The sequence below is a fragment of the Emys orbicularis genome, chromosome 2 (genome assembly GCF_028017835.1).
Source record: "Emys orbicularis isolate rEmyOrb1 chromosome 2, rEmyOrb1.hap1, whole genome shotgun sequence".
NCBI classification, from domain to species: Eukaryota; Metazoa; Chordata; order Testudines; family Emydidae; genus Emys; species Emys orbicularis.
In genome coordinates this window covers 53,870,857-53,886,292 of record NC_088684.1, presented here as the reverse complement: position 1 = coordinate 53,886,292, position 15,436 = coordinate 53,870,857, and positions in this window count along the sequence as shown.

Sequence of the window (15,436 nt, the reverse complement as noted above, 5' to 3'; positions counted from 1 at the left end):
GAACTATCTCCAATTCAACAGGTTAATCATTAATATTTCGAGGATTTTCTTGCCCTGCTGTATTAGGAGGAGAACATCACCCGACAGACATTTAAATTGTTTTATTTAACTAAAACAACGTTATGTATTCTGGATTTTTTTTCTTCAACAGCAAACAAATAATAATTTAACAAAACAAGCATATGAATTTTTGAATTTAGTTAAACATTCAAGTTTTTTAAAATCAGGTTTGTTATTGTTAAAATTATTTTTAACTAAAATAGTTAAATTAAATACTTTAAAAAAAACGAAATTGACTGTGTCATCCTGGTCAACACAAGAATCTTAAAATATTGGCTTTTGCAGCTAACTCAATTGTCTTCACCTTCATTTTCCTGTTTGTTCATAATCTGGAAAAGAAAAACAAGCTTTCCTGCTTTTTCAGGTCCCAACGATTTCTCAATTTGGAGTGAATTGGTCCAAAGGAAGAAAATATTCTTTCTACACCAGCAGAAGAAGCTACTGCTGTTAAAAGTGAGATTATCACTTCAACAGTTTCTGAATCCACGTGCTTAAGTGACTTCCACCAGTTCACTGGTGTGACTTTCTTTAAAACATCATCAGCAAACATATATTTCTTGAATGGTTCACCCTTAGCTCTGAAGTTTATTATAGTTGGCATTATGGAGGGATGATTGCTGGATGTCCATGTAATAGCCAAATCCTCTTCTTCAGCAGTTAAGGTTTGACCCTCGTACTGAGTATTGAGAATATTTGCAAGAAAATGAGCTGGAGATAGTGCTTATCCCATTCATTTTTTTTAATGCTTATAATTTAATTCTGTCATTGCATATTTATCTTTTTAAGATTTCACTCAGTTCCTTCCAAATTTCAACAGCGTCAGCAATAAAACAGCTATTTCCCTGCATTTTGTTTAAGGCTACAGAAATAGGCTTCAGGGTACGCAGCATGTGTTCAACATTTCTCTTAAGCCCAATGTTGAGAATTTTGGCTGTGACAGTGCCATCTATTTTTTCACAATTTTGTTCACAAACTGTCATCAGATTGGGCCAGTTCTCGATAAAGTGCTCAAAACAGTCCACTACTGAGTTCCATCGCACATCTTGTGGGAGAGTTAGCTTGGTTCCTCCCACTTTTTTCAGAGCAGCTGCTGCAAAGTAGTTGTTACGGAAGTATTTTGCAATTTCAACAACATTAGCCTTTATTTCTGGAACACTGAAGTCTTTGGCTAGAAGGTGCATCAAATGAGCATTGCAACCATATGTTATTAGATTGGGACTCTCTCTTCTAAATAATTTCTTCTCATCTTGGATACATTTTCAGAATTGTCTGAGACCAAGCTGCATACAAGACATTTGAATTTTTTTTCCACAGTTTGTTATAGCTTTTATTGCTACTTCTTGTAAGTATTCTGCTGTGTGGGCATTTCCTGATGTATCAGTTGTTTCTGTAAGGAAGACATTCCCTTCTTCTGTTGTCACACAAGCACATACAACAAGATCATTGTGGACATTGCTCCACCCATCAAGACTCAGATTAACAATTTCACCCTCTAGACCTTTTGCACACTGTTCAATTTCTCTTTCATACACTTTATCCAGCAATTTGCCTGCAACATCTGCTCTGTTGGGTGGATTGTATCCTGGTCTTAATGACTGAACCATGTTAATGAAGTGTAGGTTCTCAATCATACGGAAAGGAGAGTTTGTTGCATAAACAAACCGGGCAATTTTTTCATCAATTACCTCTTTTTGTTATCAAAAACTTATCTATGGTTGTTTCTGGATGATGGAGATTTTTTTTTCTTTTTGCTACTGGTGATATACTGTGGCTATGTGACATACATGATGTGACTGAAACACTATCATTGGCAGATAACTCTGAAACTATAGAAAATGATGGTGATCTTGAAGGTGGATAGTCTTCAGAATCCTGTATGTTGAGGATGGATTCTCCTAAACAAAATAAATCAGTGCAGTTATTTAATTATTATTACCGTACTGCTCATTTAGTATTACTCATTGCATTCACTGACACTCAGTACTACTTTAAAGGTGAAATTGTAAAAGGAGATCTGCCTATTTCAGCTATTTATTTTTTATCACAACTGCATCTAAAATGCTAGTACCATAGAGTAACAACTCTATTTTTTGCTCAAACATGAGAATTCAAGAATAGTCCAGAAGGAAGACAGGCAGTCCTTAAGAAAGAAGTATGAAATAAAAAAGTTTACCAACCTGAAGATCCTGCATGTTCAGACATGTTCTTTTCATCATCTTCAATGCAGCTTCCTCCTGAGAAGGAACACTTCTCATTATGTTGTTTCATTTGGGCAACCAGGCCTTGCATTTCTTTGTTGCACTGTTTGCATTTTACTCACATGCCTGTCTTAACCACAGGTAGAGGAACTTCATTAAAATATTCCCAAACTGGGTCTCTTTTACGGCCTGCTACCATTATAGGTTTTCCCTTCTAGTGAGAGAATGGTATGGTAGATCTCAAATCAATGAAGGCTGCACTCAGAAAGACCTCAAGACTTCTGGAATATGCTGCTCAAACAGTTTCGCTTTTGTTTCTACTGCCTGTCCCTCCCGTCTCACATTTATCGCCAGACTTCTTCTCCTTGTCCAGATCTATTCCGCCCACTACAATCTTCTATTCAACTTTTTGAAACTTTGCACTTTTAGAGAGAGGTAATGGATTGACTCTGTGTACACAAATTTGCAGAGGGACAATAGGGTTGAGGTCTGTTATTTCTCACCTCTATATACCATTTATTTATTTATTTTAAAACATTTTTGCTGTTAACAAGCATGCTATCTCTGGAGACACAAATCCACAGTTTGAGAACTGCAAAACTAAGCATCTCTGATGGTATCTTCTAAACTGAGCACTGAGTCCCATTGGGTAGATAGAAAGATTAATCTAAATAATCTATATAGAAGCCCCTAGAATGCCATAAGATTGGGTCCCTAATCCATGAACTATTGGAACTCATCTACAAAACTTTTCTTAAACATTACATGAATATATTGTCTGATACTATAGAATTAGAATTTATAATCCCTATTCCATGATGACATATCTTTGAGCTATAATGTATCTTAATTAAAACTATCTTTAGATAGTTTTTTTTCTCAAAAAGCATTTTGTCAAAAAAATCCGATTTTTTGTTTTTAAAATCATTGATTTTTATCTACCCTGTTTCCTGAAGTGTTGTGGTAAAGGACAATGGAAAAGAACAAACCAACCATTCAAAAAAAGGTCTGGTTTCTTCATTGTGCTGGGTTAAAGTTGAAAGTTATAGTGATCTGAATCCAATAGAGAGAAAAGGAAGATCAAGTGAGTCCCAAACAGACTTCTTCTGCAGCATATGCAGACAAACATTTACAGCTACCTCAGTACTTAAAAAGGAACATCACCTAGTTTCCTAGAGGAGTGGGAAGTTTCACCCATCCAAAGGAATTCATATCTTGGGTCCCTAAGTACATACAAATGTGGAGATCATAGAATCATAGAAGATTAGGGTTGGAAGAGACCTCAGGAACAGCCTAGCTCCATCCTCTTTGGGACCCCCCTTCAGGTAGTTGAAGTTGCTATCAAATCCCCCCTCACTCTTCTCTTCTGCAGACTAAATAAGCCCAGTTCCCTCAGCCTCTCCTCATAAGTCGTGCCCCAGCCCCCTAATCATTTTCGTTGCTCTCCGCTGGACTCTCTCCAATTTGTCCACCTCCTTTCTGTAGATGAGATTGCAAGAACCTCTGCTCCTTACCATGAGTACTCTGTCGTCCTCACCAATCAAGAGCCCAGATGCCTAAAAATGAAAACAAGTAAACCAAGTACTTCCTTCTGAGGATCAAACATCCTCTTGCAACATAACTATAATGCTTGAGAAGGAAGGCTAGTTTGACTGACTGATTATTTCAGTGGCTTTCAATATACCAGGTGAATATTTAGGTTTTATGGATACCAGGCTTTATTCTGAATAATAACATGCTGGCCACATTCTCCCATCCGGAGTGTCATCTGCTCTCTCTTCCTGAAGGACTGGGAGAAAAATCTGGGGAAAACCCTTTTCTTGTCTCGTTTGCTAAAACTTCTGTGCTAAGTTGCTGCAAGAATGGTTGATCTGACTTTAAAGTTATGGAGTCTTGTTATCACAGGTCTTGGATAGGTATTTTCCTTAGAAATAAGTCCTGCAGTTGGTAAACCCTATCTATTTTGGTTTCCCCCTGCCCTTTACCTTGAATACCAGAAACTTTGGGATCCAAAAGGAAAAATACTTAATCAGATCAGAGTCCTGTGTCCTAGTTCATTGGCGTGAGATAGCTCTGAGGCAGAGATTTTAGCAGGATTCAATATGGGATTAAATATGTGTATAGTTAAAAGGAATATCCAGATTTAATCCATGGAAAACTGAAATGTCTGGTATTTCTGAGAACATAAATTCCATAGTGGATAGTACAATTATGGTCAGGTTCTTGGATTATTCTAGTAGTAGTTACTGCTTGCTGTGGAACTTGAATTTTTCCCTTGTCTGACTCTGCTTTTCTGGACTCCTATGTCTTTATTTGAGATTTTGTAGTGAATTTCCTTTTTGGAGATTAGTATGGACATTTTTAGAGCTTACTCTGGGCAACTGATCTGCAAGAAGATTTATTTTTTTCAAGATTTTAAGAAGTATTGACTTGGAGTTAAAAGGATTTTTCAGGAGCAATTACATTGGGATGAATCAGGAAGTGACAATTCTTTGAGTACCTCCTACATATTTCCACTCTTGGGGATGTGCAGATCCAGTGCAGCTAGATGGTGGAACCTTCTAGTAGTGGTGCCTATTAGACATCCCTTGACCCTCCCTTTGTGTCCCTAGTACTTGTGCCAGACATGGAGCATGGCTATAAGAGTGTTGGCACTATTGCCGCCTCACTTCCTTCCAAATGCTGCAGCATTAGGATGTGAATCATCTGACATCTGCTTCTTTCTGCAATTAGTGCCGTAGTCTAAACTCCCCAAAACACTCATATAATAAATAAATAGGATAATGATAGTAATAATTTTATATGAGTAGTGTAGTAACTTAGTAGTTAAGTAATTAGTATAGTTTATAGTTTTAAAAATATTTTTTTCTTAATTAGATTAGAAATAGATAATAGCTATGATGGACATTAGCACAAAGAAACAAGGCTTCAAGAAATGTGTGTTGTGTCCAGCAGTCTTTCCTTCCTCTGATGCGCAGGTACAGTGCTTGAAATGTTTGGGTGAAAATTACTCACCAGCATGCTGCCAAATATGCAGCACACTTGCCCCTGAGCTGGGAAGGGACACCCTGCAAGTCTTTCTGCTTCTGGACATGCTAATTGCTATGCCTACAAGATCCAAGACTTCAAAATCTGGCAGAAAAAGTAAGAGAGCGGAGTCAGCTCAGTCTACTTCTGCAGCCAAGAAGTCATTTGGATCCATGATAAGAGCTTTGGTGCCAAGCTCTTATTCCAAGTCAACTGGGGCTCTAATGGTGAGATTCTCTGCTTTGACCTCTACCAAGATAAAATCTACACCAACCCCGGATCCAAACAGGAGTTATAAGAATCTGTGAGATGTGCATGGAACATCTTCAGCAGTTCCAAGGAAGAGGAAGGCTAAGCATGTCTCTAGCAGCTCTTTTAATCGCTTGCATGGGATGGAATCAACATTCAAGGACTCCATCCAGACCTATATCCAAATCTATGGGCCCAAGATCAAAGCCTGCGGATCCATCAGCAAAGGACCAACAACGCATGATGAAGCTGATGGCTCAGGGTACGTCTATACTACCCGCCGGATCAGCGGGTAGCATTCGATGTATCGGGGATCGATTTATCGCATCTCGTCTGGATGCGATAAATTGACGCCTGTACTCCACCTCGGCAGGAGGAGTAAGCAGAGTCGACGGGGGAGCCGCGGCAGTCGACTCAACGCCGTGAGGACAGCCAGGTAAGTCGAACTACCCGAATAGCTTAGCTGACGTTGCGTATCTTAGTTTGAACCCTCCAGCTAGTATAGCCCAGGCCTCAGATTCAACTGGATATGCACCCTTCTACGGATCCAACTGAAATGCAGTCTCCCCCAGATAAGACACCTAGACAAGAGAGTGTCAGAGAAAGTTCCCCAGTTTTACTGCCTCTTCCACCTCAAATCCCTACAGGGTCACCAGGGAAAATCTTTTCCCCAACTTCTCTGTTTAGGATCCCTGCATCAAAGGTCTCGCCAATGGTTTTAGTGTTGGGCCTGGGATTTGATCTGAGGTTGGAGTTAGAGATGGATCTGGTATCAGTCAGTGTCAACTGGACAGTTGTTTCCTGGAAGAAGTGTTCTAAGGAGGGATCCCGAATTTCCTGAGTATCCTTCGGAGACTGCTATACCAAACTGGACAAGCTGGCAGGACTATCCTATACCTCCCCAGATGCCATGGCCGTATTGGCCAACTCTTTCTCAAATTTCTTGGCATACTAGAAGTCTGGACTTTGCAGGGGCAGAATAAATTCCACCGTCTTCTATGGAACAGAGAGGTCAGGATCCTTCAGCCAGGGATCGAAGACTGTCAGATCCTCCCCAGCCTGCAGAACAGGAGGTAACCTCAGAAGAGGAATACCAAGAGGGACCTCCATAAATTTCCTTATGATTCAGGAGAGTTGCAGAGCAGCTCATCTCCTGATGACAATGTTGGAATGACGATAGCCTTGACTCCCTTTGAGGATGCAATTCCATACTGTGAGTTAGTGGATAGGATGGCATTGACCCTGAATTTACTATCAGTTGTTTTGGAGGAAACTGAAAATCCAATGTTCGATATTTTAGGGTCGACAATGAAACTTAAAGTCTCTTTGCCCATAGTAGAAGGGTTATGGCAACTAGCTAAGTCCCTTTGGTCCAAACCCTCTTCATGTCAACCAGTTTCCAAAAAGGCTGACAAGCTGCATCAAATCCCAGAAGAGGGTTTCTCTTGTTTTCATGTGCATCCTCAACTGAACTCCCTTTTCATAGCAGCTACAAAACTTCAAAGACTGAGATCTGGCTTTCAACCTTCGAGCCCATTGGATAAGAAAGGAAGAAATTAGCCTTTTTGGGTAGAAAGTTGTTTTGTTCCCCATCTTTGAATATGCGTATAGCCAGTTAGCTGTTGAAGACTAGATACCAGTTTGAATTGTTGGATAAGATGGTTCTTTTTACCAAACATATGCTAGAGGACCAAAGGAAACGAACATCAACCATTATTAACGAAGGCCAAAAGGTGGTCAGATATGCCCTTAGGAAATGTTTGATGTGTCTGATACTGCCTCTGGAACTCTCTTGCAACAGCATTATCTCTTTGTAGACAAGCCTGGCTACGTTTATCCTGTCTCCCACTAGGCACCAGGGCTAAAATAGAAGACTTACCTTTTGAAGGAGATGGATTATTTAGCGTTCAGACAGATGATACATTGGGTAATTAAAGGAGACTCTATCCACAGCTAAGTCTCCAGGACTTATGCCACTTTACAGAAGACCTTCTATCTCAGTGTTCCATTATCACAGGCAGTACATATCATCAACTTTGTGTGATGGAATGGACTAGGCTCTGAGGCCTCCTCCTGGAGGCCTTGTGGCCTTGTTGCACCCAGCTCTAGAAAAGGGCAGTAGAGAGATCCTCCAAGCTGCCTAGAATAGCTGTCTGGGAAGCAACCAATCAGGGCCCAGCAGGCTAGTATAAGAAGCGCTGCAGGGACAGACTGAGAGCAGTTCCTTGCTAGAGCTGGAGGAGTACATAAGAACGGCCATACTGGGTCAGACCAAAGGTCCATCTAGCTCAGTATCCTGTCTTCTGACAATGGCCAATGCCAGGTGCCCCAGAGGGAATGAACAGAACGGGTAATCATCAAGTGACCCATCCCCTGTCGCCCATTACCAGCTTCCGGCAAACAGAGGCTAGGGACACCATCCCCGCTCATCCTGGCTAATAGCCGTTGATGGACCTATCCTCCATGAACTTATCTAGTATTTTTTTTAACCCTGTTCTAGTCTTGGCCTTCACAACATCCTCTGGCAAGAAGTTCCATAGGTTGACTCTGCAGTGCGTGAAAAAATACTTCCTTTTGTTTGTTTTAAACCTGCTGCCTATTAATTTCATTTGGTGAAAGTTCTTGTGTTATGAGAAGGAGTAAATAACACTTCCTTATTTACTTTCTCCACACCAGTCATGATTTTATAGATCTCTATCATATCCCCCCATTAGTCGTGTCTCTTCCAAACTGAAAAGTCCCAGTCTTCTTAATCTCTCCTCATATGTCAGCCGTTCCATACCCCAATAATTTTTGTTGCCCTTTTCTGAACCTTCGCCAATTCTAATATATCTTTTTTAAGATGGGGCAACCACATCTGCACACAGTATTCAAGATGTGGGCGTACCATGGATTGATATAGAGGCAATATGATATATTCTCTTTTATTAGCTATCCCTTTCTTAATGATTCCCAACGTTCTGTTCACTTTTTTGACTGCTGTTGTACATTGAGTGGATGTTTTCAGAGAACTATCCACAATGACTCCAAGATCTCATTCTTGAGTGATAACAGCTAATTTAGACCCCATCATTTTGTATGTATAGTTGGGTGTAGCGGGGTGGTCACCCGGTCCTGGCCTTAGAGAGGGCTGGGGCTGGGAGCCTTAGGCTGGGCTGATTGGGAAGCAGCCACAGCTGTGGCCATGCCCCAAACAGACTCAGCTGGCCCTATAAAAGCTAGGAGCAGACACACAGTCTCTCTCTGCTTTCAGAGAGAGAGGGGCCTGGCTGCTGGAAAGCTCAGGGTACCTAGAGTAAGGCAGGGCTGGGGAAAGGCCAGAGGGGCTAGGGAGCCCCAGGCTGGCAACTCCCCAGGCTGCAGGGCCTTGTCCAAGGCCCCATAGAGGCAGGGCCGGCTCTAGCGTTTTTGCCGCCCCAAGCGCGCGTGCGCACACACACAAAAAATCGCGATCGGTGGCAGCTCTACAGCCGCTTCATTATACTGCGGCAATTAGGTGGCAGGTCCTTTGCTCCCAGAGGGAGTGTTGGCCCCGCCGCCGAATGGCCTGACGTGCCGCCCCCCTCTTCATTGGCCGCCCCAGGCACCTGCTTGGTACGCTGGTGCCTGGAGCCGGTCCTGCATAGAGGTACTGGGTCACAGAGAAAGGCAGCAGGTCCAAAAACCCCTTGCCTGTGATGAGTGGCTTATACTGCAGTCTGCCCCAGGGAGCGGGGGCTAGTTGATGACTGGCAGTAGCCTACGACTGAGGCGAGGTGGGGTTAGGGGGTGGGGGTTCCCTGGGGAGGGGAGACCCTGAGAGAAAGGGGTTACTGTCAGGGGGCAGCACCCCAGATAATGGGGCACCGGGTCCGGGAGGGACACGGGGGCCAACCGGCAGGGGACACCAGCCTGCAGAGGGCGCTCCGGAGGCTGGACGAGCTAATTCCCAGAAGCGACCAGCAGGAAGCGCCGCAGGGGTGAGTCCCACACGCAGGGGTGAGTCCCACACGCTTACATTATGTTTTCCAATGTGAATTACTTTGCATTTATCCACATTGAATTTCATCTGCCATTTTGTTGCCCAGTCACCCAGTTTTGAGAGATCCTTTTGTAGCTCTTCACAGTCTGCCTGGGACTTAACTATCTTGAGTAGTTTTGTATCATCTGCAAATTTTGCCACCTCACTGTTTGCCCCTTTTTCCAGATCATTTATGAATATGTTGAATAGGACTGGGCCCAGTACAGACCCCTGGGGGACACCACTATTTACCTCTCTCCATTCTGAAAACTGACCATTTATTCCTACCATTTGTTTCCTATCTTTTAACCACTTACCAATCCATGAGATGACCTTCCATTGTCCAGATTTTATAATAGTTGGACATCTTTCACCTTGGTTCTAGGTTTTGGATACAATAAGAACTCTATACCATCCAATTCAGATCATTTCGCCCATACACCCCCCCCCCCCCCCCCATCACTCCCTCACTCTTCGGGGACCACTCTCATGAGAGACTGTTAGGAATAGAGGTACAAGCACTTCTGAGCATGGGAGCTATAGAACAAGTTCCTGTGATAGCCAGAAACAGAGGCCCTAAAAGCATTTCTTCCACAGATATGCAATTCAGTTATCCAAGCTGCCATGGAAAACATGACTGCAGTTTATTATGTGAACAAACAAGTGGGGACTCATTTGATCCACCTATGCAATGAAGTGATAGAGAGATGGAATTTGGTGCATACATTACAACATTTACCTGACAGCTTTACACATTTTAGGAGAACACAACCAATTGGTGGATCGTCTCAGCAGACAATCATCACAGATGCATGACTGGTCTCTATAAACCTCGGTAATTCAGGATATTTTCAAACATTGGGGGTTCCTTACTCTAGATCTGTTTGCCACCAATCTAAATACAAAATGCCTTTTCTTTTGCTCATGAGCAGGAGCAGGCAGCCAATCTTTAACAGATGCCTTTCTCCTAAACTGGGGAATGGATCTAAAGTATCCATTTCCCCCATTCACTTTGATTTCTAAAGTTCTAAACAAAGTAAAGCAAGATTTGATCAGGATGATCTTAGTTGCTCCAGCATGAGCAAGACAATACTGGAACCTACTCCACATACCCAAGGGCAACCACTGGACACTACCATTATTGACTGATCTTTTAAGACAGTAACAGGGGAAAGTGCTCCACCCACACCTCGAATCTGTACACTTAACAGCTTGGGCAATAGGACTTTGATGGAAATAGAAAGTTCATGGTCCTTTGAGTTTCAGCAAATTCTTATTAATGCTAGAAAACACTCAACTAGAAGGTGTTATGACTGCAAATGGAAAAGATTCACTATATTTGCAGGAAATAGGAATGTAGATCCAGTCTCAACCCCCATTCAAATGATCTTAGGATATCTATTACACTTTTAAAAAGAGGGTCTATCTGTGTCATCTATTAGAATACACTTAGCAGCTATTTCATCGGTACACACGCAGATTAGAGACAAACCCATTTTATCATATAACATGGTGAAGAAAATGTTGAAGGGTCTATTGAATCTTTATCCACGCGCTAGAGATCCTGTCCCTTTGTGGAATTTAAATTTAGTATTGACTCAGTTGATGTCTGCCCCTTTTGAGTCATTATGAGATTGCTCCCTTTTTCACCTTTCAGTAGAAACAGCTTTCATTATAGCAATCAATTCTGCTAGAAGAATGTGTGAGTTGCATGCACTAATGGATGATCCTCCCTATGCTATTTTTCATAGGTACAAGATAGTCCTTAGACCATGTCCCAGATTCATTCAAAAGGTTGTCTCCAATTTTCATGTAAATCAATATAGAAACCTGTATTTTTCCCAAAACCCCATATGCATAAGGGAGATGCTAGATCACATTCCTTAGATGAAAAAGAGTTCTCATTACCTGGATAGAACGAAGGTCTCCAGATGTTCTTCTAAATTGTTTATCTCTTTACTGGTTCTTCAAAGAGTAGGGGTCTTTCAGCTTAGTCACTATCTAGATGAGTCAGACTTGGTATTGAGGAGTGTTAAAGGTGAATTTCGCTTTCCCTTCCTTCTTCTCTTAGAGCTCATAGTAGTTGGTCCGTGGCCATATCTACAGCATTTCGCAGACATGCTCCTATTGTTGAGTTTTGTAAGGCCACTACATGGGTTCGCTATGTACTAGATTTAGAATCTGGGGCCAATGTTTGTTTTGGTAGGGCAGTACTTCAATGGTTGTTAAATTAGGGCTCCACCCCTTCTTCCTTATTGAGGTACTGCTCGCCAAACTTTCCCAGGAGTAGGAATATGCAGAGGGCACTGGAAGAAATGGAGGTGACTTGTAACTGGAGTACTTCGAGATGCACTCTGCATAGTCACACTCCCCGCCCACATTCCCTGCTTCTGCAGAGTCCTAATTGTATCTTTATTTGGTATTCTGCATTAGCATTTGGAAGGAACTGAGGCAGCAATGGCACCAATGCCTCTCCTGTAGCCACGTCCCTCTAATAGGCACTGTTACTAGAAGGTTCCACCATCCTAGCTGCACTGGATCGGCATAGCACCAAGAGTGTGAATATACAGAGTACATCTTGAAGCACTCCAGTTACTAGTAAGTACCTTACATTTCCTATGACCCCACTTCAAGCTGGATCAGGCTGTGGATGTGATATATCTTGATTTTAATAAGGCTTTTGGCACAATTCCATGACATACTCAAAAGAAAACTAGGGAAATGTGGTCTAGATTAAATTACTATGCTATATACTCAGTGCTTATCAGTGGTTCATTGTCAAACTGGGAGGGTGTATCTAATCGGGTCACACACAGGTCAGTCCTGGGTCTGATACTATTCAATATTTTCATTAATGACTTGGATAATGGAGTGGAGAATATGCTTATAAAATCTGCAGATGAAACCAAGTTGGGAGGGGTTGTAAGGACTTTGGAGGAGAGGATTAGAATACAAAACAACTTTAACAAATCAGACACTTGGTCTAAAATCAACAAGATGAAATTAAATTAAGTGAAAGGATGGAAAAGTCAAAAGCATATATATAGAATGGGGAACAACTTTCTATGCAGTAGTACTGCTGAAAAGGATCAGGGGTTATAGTGAATCATAAATTGAATATGAGTCAATAATATGCTGTTGTTGCTAAAAAGCTAATATCATTCTGAGGCATATTAACAGGAATGTCTTATGTAGGACACAGGAGATAATTCTCCTGCATGACTCAGATGTAAGTTTGGATTTCCAAATAGTTTTCAGTTTACAACAGCTTAATTTATCGAACACTATGATGATTCATACTTCTTGCAATAGGCTAGGAAGGCAATGTTGCCAATTGTTGCCTGTATTCTGTATACATTGGCCAGATGGAAAGATTATGCTTTGGTGAAGCTGGCGCCATGGAATCCCTTCTTAGACACTCTGCAACCCTGAAAGAGTAGGAATATCTTACAAAGCAATTAGAATAGTCCAAAGTTGAAAGTCAGTGCAGGGCCATGCAGTTTTATGGAAGTACCAGCTTAGTCACATATTGTGCCCTGTATAATTTTTAAAGGTGAGTTATTTTTATTACATAATGATCATCCAAAAAACCTACATTAAAGGAAGGTTAAGATTCTGAAGGCAAGCACTCAAAAGTTAAGAAATTCTGGAATGTGCATCTTTAATTCTGCATGCATATGCATTTTATTTGTTTTTAATGACATGATCACACACTATTTTTTCCATGGGATCCCTGCTAATCAATGAATGAGTAGTTCTTCAATATTTTATGTTTATCCGCCTATTTCAAAGGGTGCCCCCAGACCTTATTTTACTGCCACCATCCCAATGCTGCCCTGAATACAGCTTTATTCACTTCTTCAGGGACATTTCTATAGTGCTCTTGCAATAGGAACCGAGTGCTTCGCACACAATAATCAATTTGTCTTCACATCTCTTCTGTAAGATTTGGTAATAGTATTATATCCCCATTTTATAGCTGCATAACTGAGATACATTAATGCCCAATTTGGGGGGGGGACAGGGTCTAATTTTTCAGAGTATTTAGCATTTTTATAGCACGTTACATGTTCAAAGCACAGCTTCAAGTGACTGCAGTTGCAATTATGAGTGCCCAGCACTTCTGCGAGTCAGATCCCAGGTGGACCCTTAAAACAAGAAACACAACTAGTCGCCAGCTGTAAAAATTTTGGTTTACTGATTTGTCCAGTATCCCACAGGAACTCTGGCAGAGGCAGGTGTGGTGTTCAGATTGAAAATCACTCTGAGCCAAGGAATCTGACAGTGTTCCACGTCATTCAGTGCCTGACTTCTAACTGACCAGCATTGCACATGAGCCTCTGCATAACACAACTGACTCCAATTAGCTCTTGCCAAACCCTCTTAAAGGTACACTTCCCAACAACAGGAACAGAATCCATTTCTCCAGGGTGGCATTCAACTTCCATTACCATAAGACTATCCTTTCTCTTCTTACAGTCACCTGCCTCCTTCACTACTTACCTTCCAACTTCTGCAACAAATGAGGCAGGGGTCCTACAGACAACAGCCTCTTTCATTACACAACCCTGATTTGTTCCTAGAGCACTGTTTATCCTGTGCACTGAATGAGGTAGGGGTCCTGTGGAAAAATGTGTAATCATGTAATTAAAGAATCATCATAATGCCTATGCATAAGAAGGCTGAATTGGTGTTGTGCTCAGTCCCTGCATTCCTGGGCTGGAGTGTGCTCAGTGTAGATTGAATCTTCTGAGAATTTACCTGCCAAGTCTCTAATTAGGATATATAAACTGCAATGTTTTGAGGCTTATAACTTGGATCCAATTTTCACAAGCATAGCAAAAGGCACAACTCGGACAGCAGGGTGACCACCTGGCCAAATTTCAAGCCCTTAAGAACATAAGGGCTGCCATACTGGGTCAGACCAATGATTCATCCAGCTCAGTATCCTATCTCTGAGAGTAGCCACTATCAGAGCTTCAAGGGGAGTGTACAGAACAGGGCAGCTGGAGTGATCCATCCTGTCTTTCCCTTCCAGCTTCTTTTTTGAACCCAGTTATACTGTTAGCCATCACAACATCCCATGGCAATGAGTGCCACAGGTCAATTGTGCATTATGTGAAAAAGTACTTCCTCTTGTTTGTATTAAACCTGCTCTTATTAATTTCATTGGGTGACCCATGGTTTTTGTATTGCGGAAGAGTATACTTTTCTCTACACCATTCATGATTTTATAGACCTCTATCAAATCTCCTCTTAGTTGGGTGAACAGCCCTACACTTTTTAGTCTCTCCTCAGCTGGAAGCTGTTCCATACCTTTGATCGTCTTTGTTGCCCTTCTCTGAAACTTTTCCAGTTCCACTGTATCCTTTATGGGATAGAGTGACCAGAAATGGACACAGTATTCAATGTGCGGGCACACCATGAGTTGCGGCATATATGTGCCATATAGTGGTATTACGATATTTTGTCTTATTTTCCATCCCTTTCCTAACAGTTCCTAACATTCTTGCTCTGGTGCATGGAATGCTAGTGTTTCTCAATGGAAAAGTTGCAAGAATTTTTTTTTAACAAGGGCAAAACAATATAGGCTTCCCTAATTTGTTCCTTGAAATAACTCAAGCTTCCAATAAATAAACATTAGCCTGAGGTAGACACCTGGCATTGAAAATTTCAGCCTGAACAGCGTGGAAAAGTTATAAGCAACTGAAAACAGGATCTTATAGTGGGAAGTGTGTGATGGGATGTGCACCCTACATCAACCCTGAAGAAATTGAATTAGGTGAAGTGGGCTCAATCAGCCAGCTAAGCTGCAAATGGGGGAGATTTAGGCTGTGGGGAGGCCACTAATTCGAAGGAAACTCACCTGTAAGGGAATAGGTGGGGCTTCTATAAAGTCAGG